Source organism: Salvelinus alpinus, chromosome 32 (genome assembly GCF_045679555.1).
Source record: "Salvelinus alpinus chromosome 32, SLU_Salpinus.1, whole genome shotgun sequence".
NCBI lineage: Eukaryota > Metazoa > Chordata > Actinopteri > Salmoniformes > Salmonidae > Salvelinus > Salvelinus alpinus.
In genome coordinates, this window is record NC_092117.1 from 5,873,559 (window position 1) to 5,880,826 (window position 7,268).

The following is a 7,268-nucleotide window of genomic DNA, read 5'->3' on the forward strand; positions in this document are numbered from 1 at the left end:
CTGCCCACCATAGCCCTTCTTCTGCATGTACACTAACATAGTCTCCTCCCATTCATGCACTGTGCATTCCTCTGAACCATCCCCCCTGAAACACGCTGGTTCCCTGACATCATTTTTCACCACTACATTTAGACTAGAGCTGGCCCCAACCTTGGTACCACCAACATAATCAACCTTCTGTCCCACCCCATCTCCCATAGCCTTTGATTCCAAACAAGAGGCAATATTTTCACCTATTGAGTAACCTATCTGCTTAACAATGTCTGCCAGGAAATCCATAGAAACATCCTCCTTCCTAGGATTAGGTGAAACTGGCTCAAATGCACTGAGTTGAGGTAGCTCTAAATCATGTGGAAGGTGCACACTTGCCTGCGTAGTTGGCTTGGCCAGAGGTGTGGAAGTAACTGGAGAAATAGATGCCCCCCTACCCACTGGCAGTGAAGGGTTAAACATGAAAACTCCCCTACCTCTCCCAAAACTTTCCATTTTTAAAATATATATATATATATATTTTTTTTTAAATATTAAGTGCCCCAAAAAAATAAAAATGAAAATTATCACAATCAATATGAACACTTCTATAAAATCAGCTTGAACATAATGCACTCAAAATAAAAGTTCAGTAGTGGTTGTCTAACAAGGCCAAGAATCAACACAGAAAAGTAACAAGAAACGCCTTAATAGTTGTCGCCACCGTGTGGTAGAAAATGGCATCACCCTCACGTTAATTGGCTTCCGAAGGTCACTAGCGTAACCGCACAATTACATCACTAAATAATCATAACATCAACACATACAACTAATAAACAGTATATTATATTCCCCACTCACTCATGCTACCAGGAGCTCCCTGAGAACTCCACTTGCGCAGAATGCAAAACCTAGACCTTAGGCGTGTATCAGCAACCACAGTACTTCTTGAAGCCGGGTCTCCGATCCCTCCACGTGACGTCCAGCAAGACAAGAAGACGAGTCACGGCACCAGTGTAACAGATGTATAGTGTACTCTCCATGCGTTGTGTTTTAAAATAATAAATCACTTCGGCCAGTGGTCCCAGTTGAGCATCATTTATTTCTGTGGTTAAATGGGAAACAGCACGTTAGTTGTGCAGGACTTAACAGTGATGATGGCTGTCGATGGCAAAATCCCTCGCATCACATTTTCATACTGGGTGAACAAAATACAAAAATACAATACAAAATATAACATGTGTAAATACCTGTGGTTAAATGGGAAACAGCACGTTAGTTGTGCAGGACTTAACAGTGATGATGGCTGTCGATGGCAAAATCTGTAGCATGAAGACAACTGTGTCAGCCGTGGCCCATGTGACCATGACATCGGTGCATGCCAGCCAACACAACCACCCACAGCAATCACATGCCAAAGCACATCCCAGAAAGCCCCTCAATCCCCAACAGGCACCATATAACCACACATGTACAAAATCAGCAACGCACAGCAAACCCGTACACATTGCAAAATAGAAAATAGAAAACAGCACTCAGAACGTGACCCACCCCTCGCATCACACCCTCATACTGGGAAGACCCGACGCTCGCGATCTCCCCCTATCTGCAAGCGGGGCCAATCACAACACCCCCCACTGTCATCAGAGCCGAACCAACCAATAAGAATGCCTGAACATCAAATACACATTTCTTTAGAGGCAAGTGGAAACATAACCAACCCTGTTACACTAGCACCCCGGAGATTTTAGAATATCCAAAAGGATCCTAATGTTTAGACACCCCCAATACCATGTGTTTGAAATGTGTCAAATATATCTTGGGAGGGGTATAGCCCGAAAAAACGACAAACCCCAAATGCTCTGTAAAAAAATCATTCAGGGGCTTTCTCTAGGTCGTGGGCTACAAAAGCTCTAGAAACCAGGGCCAATGTTAGACACGTTTTAGCGCCGCTACAAACTGACCCTACAGCATCCCCCCTTGAATAGTTAACGGACTGAACCGTTAAAAAGATAATCGGGGAAAACATCCTAATGGATCTATCGGAAGGTGAGTTCTTGAAATAAATATATATTTATATTAGATTTGGTTGTTGTGGGGAATTGTTTGAAAAGCGTGGTATGTTATAGAAATATTAAACAATCATTAGGACCAGTATGCTTACCGTATAACAAGGCAATATTAGCTAAAGTGATTATAGCTTTAATATTGTCGAATGTTTTATAGATTCTGAAGCATTCACGCAGATACTCCGAGGTATAACTGAGCTCGAACCGTCCATTGAGGGTCCGGAACAAATTGCAGACATCCAAACGCCGACCCTGAATTGTAAACGTAAGTAAGCTCCAAGAATTCCATACATAAAAATATTTAGACCTTAAAAACAAAAAGTGTTGGCATCTTATATTAAAAGTTATTTTATGTGTTTACAGAGGACCTAAAGCCTAGAAGGTTAAACGAGGCCATATGGAGCCTGAACGGTTTCTGCGAAGCATATGACTACGAGACCATTCTCCCATACGCCCAGGATGTTTTTACACACAAGCCGCGAACACAGGATTTAAACGGCAGGTCAACTCCCCTGGGACAGGACACCGGTGTCCCCCATATTTCTAAACACCAACGGACAATTAGTGCTCAGATCCACAGTTCCGCTTCACCCGAACAATTCTACTTGGCCGGTATTCACGAGACCACGTTCCAAGGACAAGGTATGAATCAATTATATATTATTATTTATATCGATATTTTAATATTTATATATATTTTTTTTTATGCCTGAATATGTTAAAACAAGGCCTTATATTGTTTTTTTTTCAGGCTCACCATCTACCGAACCTGCAGATGCTGTAATACAGGTTGACCAAAGACATCAGCCCCTGGTTTCAGAGCTTCTTCAGAACAGCCCTCGTCAAAAAAGCCGAGGTATTTAATTAATGTATTGTTAATATATAGGCTTATATCTGAAATGTATTTGGCATTTTTAGCTAACATATTTTAGGGTTAATAACCTATTTTTGTATGTATTATTTTTATTTCAGACTCCTCCACGGCTTATAAAGACAACGTAGAAGCTACCCATCGAGAACCCGAGGAGGCTCCAAAGACACCAGTCAAGAAAACAGTGAAACCTGATGATTTCAAAGATTTAAATGACATTTCTGAGGTAGACGATTTGATGTTCTGTGAAGCTGCCAACCTTCTTGAATCGGACAATTCTGTGGGGGCAACAGCCGATTCTGAAATAGACCAAGCCCTTTTTTTCAAAGCTTTTACCCTGGGTTTAAAATCACGAAAGGCTCTACTACAGAGGCGCATGTGTATTCTACTAGAGCATCAATACAGTCAGGATGTGTCATTCTGGCGTAGCGAGCTACCCCGTATGTTAAAAAACATTAGGGTTAAAACAAGCAAATACCGCCGTTAAAAAACACACATGTAAACACCCACACATCCTTAATTAGACAAATGGCGCCCCCTATAGACCTAAGCGAGACAATTGAAAGCCTCTTAGCCCTGATCCCTACAGAGCTCCAAGATATAATTAACCATATGAATGATTCGGGGATAATTGACATAATGACGATAGATGAAAATCTATTATCACAGATTCCCGCCGAACTCATAGACATTATTACACGTATGAATGAGTCAGAGCCTTCCGATGAAAACATGTTATCACAGATTCCCGAAACAATCATATCTCTAATTACCCAGCTGAACGCGAGCCCTAGGTTTAATTCGGCCCCACAGACACCTCCAAGACAGCCTTTAACACCCTTGTCCGAAGAGTCTGAAACCCAATACGATGTTTTTGAACAGTTGGACAAATGTCTAGCAAATCTGGAGGGGGAAGGTCTTGAGCACAGTGTACAGAACGAGAGCCCTAGGTTTAATTCGGCACCCCAGACACCTATAAACCAGCCTTTAACACCCTTGTCCGAAGAGTCTGAAACCCAATACGATGTTTTTGAACAGTTGGACAATTGTCTAGCAAATCTGGAGGGGCAAGGTCTTGATCCAAGTGTACATGTTTTGCGCCGAAATAAATTCAACAATATTGAGGTTCGACAGTTTTTCAATTTCGCATGGGGGGGTCAGATTCGGGAATATGCAGTGTTTTACGTAATGCTTATGGACACTTTGAATGAACTGTTAGTTAGGGTTAGAGATTATAGCGAACCAAGGGATCTCTTACAGTTGGAAATTTGTGGAGACAGTCTACAGAGCAAGGTATCGCTTATTTTACAGAATGGTGAAGCAGATCTTGAACAATTTGTTAACCTGCTAGAACGCCTTGTTCAGTCAAATTTAAACGTGCTAGCAGATAGGACCCTCGAACTTGTAGTACAATTAGTACGTCAACCACAAGGGGGCGGTGGTCAGAGAAGGAAGCTCGATAGTCTAATGCAGTCAGAAATCATAAGCAATAAAAGGGCCTACCTCATAAACGTGCCCAATCCTGGTAATAAGCTATGTTTTGCCATAGGTTTGGCCCACTTACTCAGCCCAGGATGTACAGATCTAGCCGCGTTACAAAAAGCTTGAGAGCTACAAACTGCTGTGGGTCTCGGTATACAGGATGCTGTGGCTTTCTCAGACATAGTCAAATTTGAAAACTTTCTGAACATCAAGATTGTGGTTTTGTACCACAGTAGGGCTAATGACGCTCTCTTGAAGTTCCAAAATATACACGAACCACATCCTAAGACTATGTACTTTTATGTGCAAAATGAGCATTACTATGCCGTAACTAACATCACAGCGTTTTTAGGCGCCCCATATGTCTGTCCAGCCTGTCATACCGGCTACACACGCATGGGGGGGCACTCGTGCCGTTACAACTGTTCAGTATGTCTGGATAAACATTGCCCTACAGCCGCTAAACTTGACCCCCTGTGCGGATTGTCACCGCACATGTCGTTCGGCCTACTGTTACGAAAAACATAAAACTGAAACATGGCACCCCAAGGCATGTAAATCTGTAAGCAGTTGTGACATTAACAAGAAATGTCCAAAATGTCATTGCAATTACAACCTTAAAATAGATAGCCCTAAACCTCATGTTTGTGGAATTCTACACTGCCCAATCTGTAAAGGGCCTTTGAAAAGCAGAGACGCGGAAGTGGTTCAAGAAGTACCACATGAGTGTTACATTCAGCCCTTGGCTGAAGATGAACATACAGAGAAATATGTGTTTTATGATTTTGAGACAAATCAGCAATCAGGGGTTCATTTGCCTATTTTTGTGTCCACCATGACTTTCAAGGGTGAAAAGTGGTCGGCCGAGGGACCCAATTGTGCCCGGCTCTTTCTAAAACATTTTAGAAAAGCCCAGTACAGAAACTTCACGTTTATAGCTCACAATGCTAGAGCCTATGACTCCTATCTGCTTCTGAACCCTTTGATACAGCAAGGCGTGGCCCCCAGTGTCATAGCTCAAGGGAGTAAAATATTATGCTTTGTTGACCCCGCCTTCAAACAGAGATACATTGACAGCTTAAGCTTCTTACCCATGAGATTGGCTCAAATGCCAGAGGCCTTGGGTTTTGAAAACTCTGTCAAAGGCTATTTCCCTCATTTCTTCACAGCTGAGGAGAATCTACATTATATAGGATCTTATCCATCCCCCGAAATGTACGGGTGTGATCAAATGTCTCCCAAAGAGCGTGAGAGATTCATGACATGGTACGAGACCGTAAGACATGGCACTTTTGATTTCCATAAAGAGATGGAATCATACTGTGACAATGACGTTGTTATACTTCGTGAAGGATGCCTCAGATTCAGAGAAAAGGTAATCAAAGATGCGGGCATTGACCCCTGGAGCTGTACAACTATTGCATCAGCGTGCATGAAAACCTATCGTACACACTATCTAACTCCTGCATCTATAGCTATCCCATCGCCAGACAACTACCGACGTCAATTCAAGGCCTACTCTAGTGGTTCCATTCAATGGTTGGAGTACTTGGCCCAGGATAAAGATATTTTTATCCAACATGCTTTGAATCGGGGGGAGAAGGCGTTTGGGCCTTACCATGTAGATGGATAAACACAGATTGACGGGGTTGAGACAGTGTATGAGTACAACGGTTGTTTCTTCCACGGTTGTAAATTATGCTTTGTCCCCCAGGCCATGTGTGTCCTAACCCAAAAGACTTTTGGGGAAATGTACCAAGAGTTTCAAGACAAACTGAATTCTTTAAAGGCTACTTACGGGTTAAAAGTTGTGGTTTTGTGGGAGCACGAATGGACAGCCCTCAAAAAGGCGGATCCTAGTGTTAAGGCCTTCCTTACCCATTATGACCCTCCAGAGCCCCTGGAACCGCGACAGGCCTTGTTTGGAGGCCGGACCAATGCTTTGACATTGCGTTATGTAGCTCAACCCGACGAGACAATAGGCTATGTAGATTTTACATCCCTATATCCTCATGTAATGAGTTCCTCATTCTATCCTATAGGGCATCCTGAAATTATTCACAGCGACTTTGACGAACCCCAAAATTATTTTGGTTTAATCAAAGCGACTGTCTACCCTCCTAGGGGGCTGTTTATACCTGTGTTGCCGTACAAGGGTCCTAAAGGAAAACTTTTCTTCCCCCTTTGTCGCACATGCAGTGAAAACAACAACCAGGAAAACCCCTGTGATCACACAGATCAACAAAGAGCCCTGACCGGTGTATGGGTCACCGTAGAATTCTCTAAGGCTTTAGAGACGGGGTATCGTGTGGCCAAAATCTTTGAAGTGTGGAACTTTTCCAGGAAATCAGACACACTTTTTAAAGAGTACATCAAGACCTTCTTGAGATGCAAGCAGATGGCTTCAGGCTATCCTGCATCGGTCACAGATCAAGAAAGTAAAGACAAGTACATTCAAGACTACCATGACAGAGAGGGCATACTTCTTGACCCTGACAGAATAGAGGTCAACAAAACCAAAAGAAATGTGTCGAAATTGTACTTGAACTCCCTTTGGGGGAAATTAGCGCAGAGATGCAATATGCTAACAACTTCGATCATTAAAGACCCCGAAGAATTTTTGGAATTTGTTTTTTCGGACCAATACGAAATTTCACATTTTTCCTTCTTGAGTCAAGACATTGCATTGGTGCAATGGAGGCGCCACCAAAAGTGGGTTCTACCCCCTGGTAATGTAAATGTGTTTCTTGCAGCATTTACCACAGCCTATGGCCGACTTGAACTGTACACCCTCATGGAACAGCTTCAGAGGCGGGTTCTTTACCACTATGTAAGCAAACCGGGGGATTGGAACCCCCCACTTAGCAACTATCTTG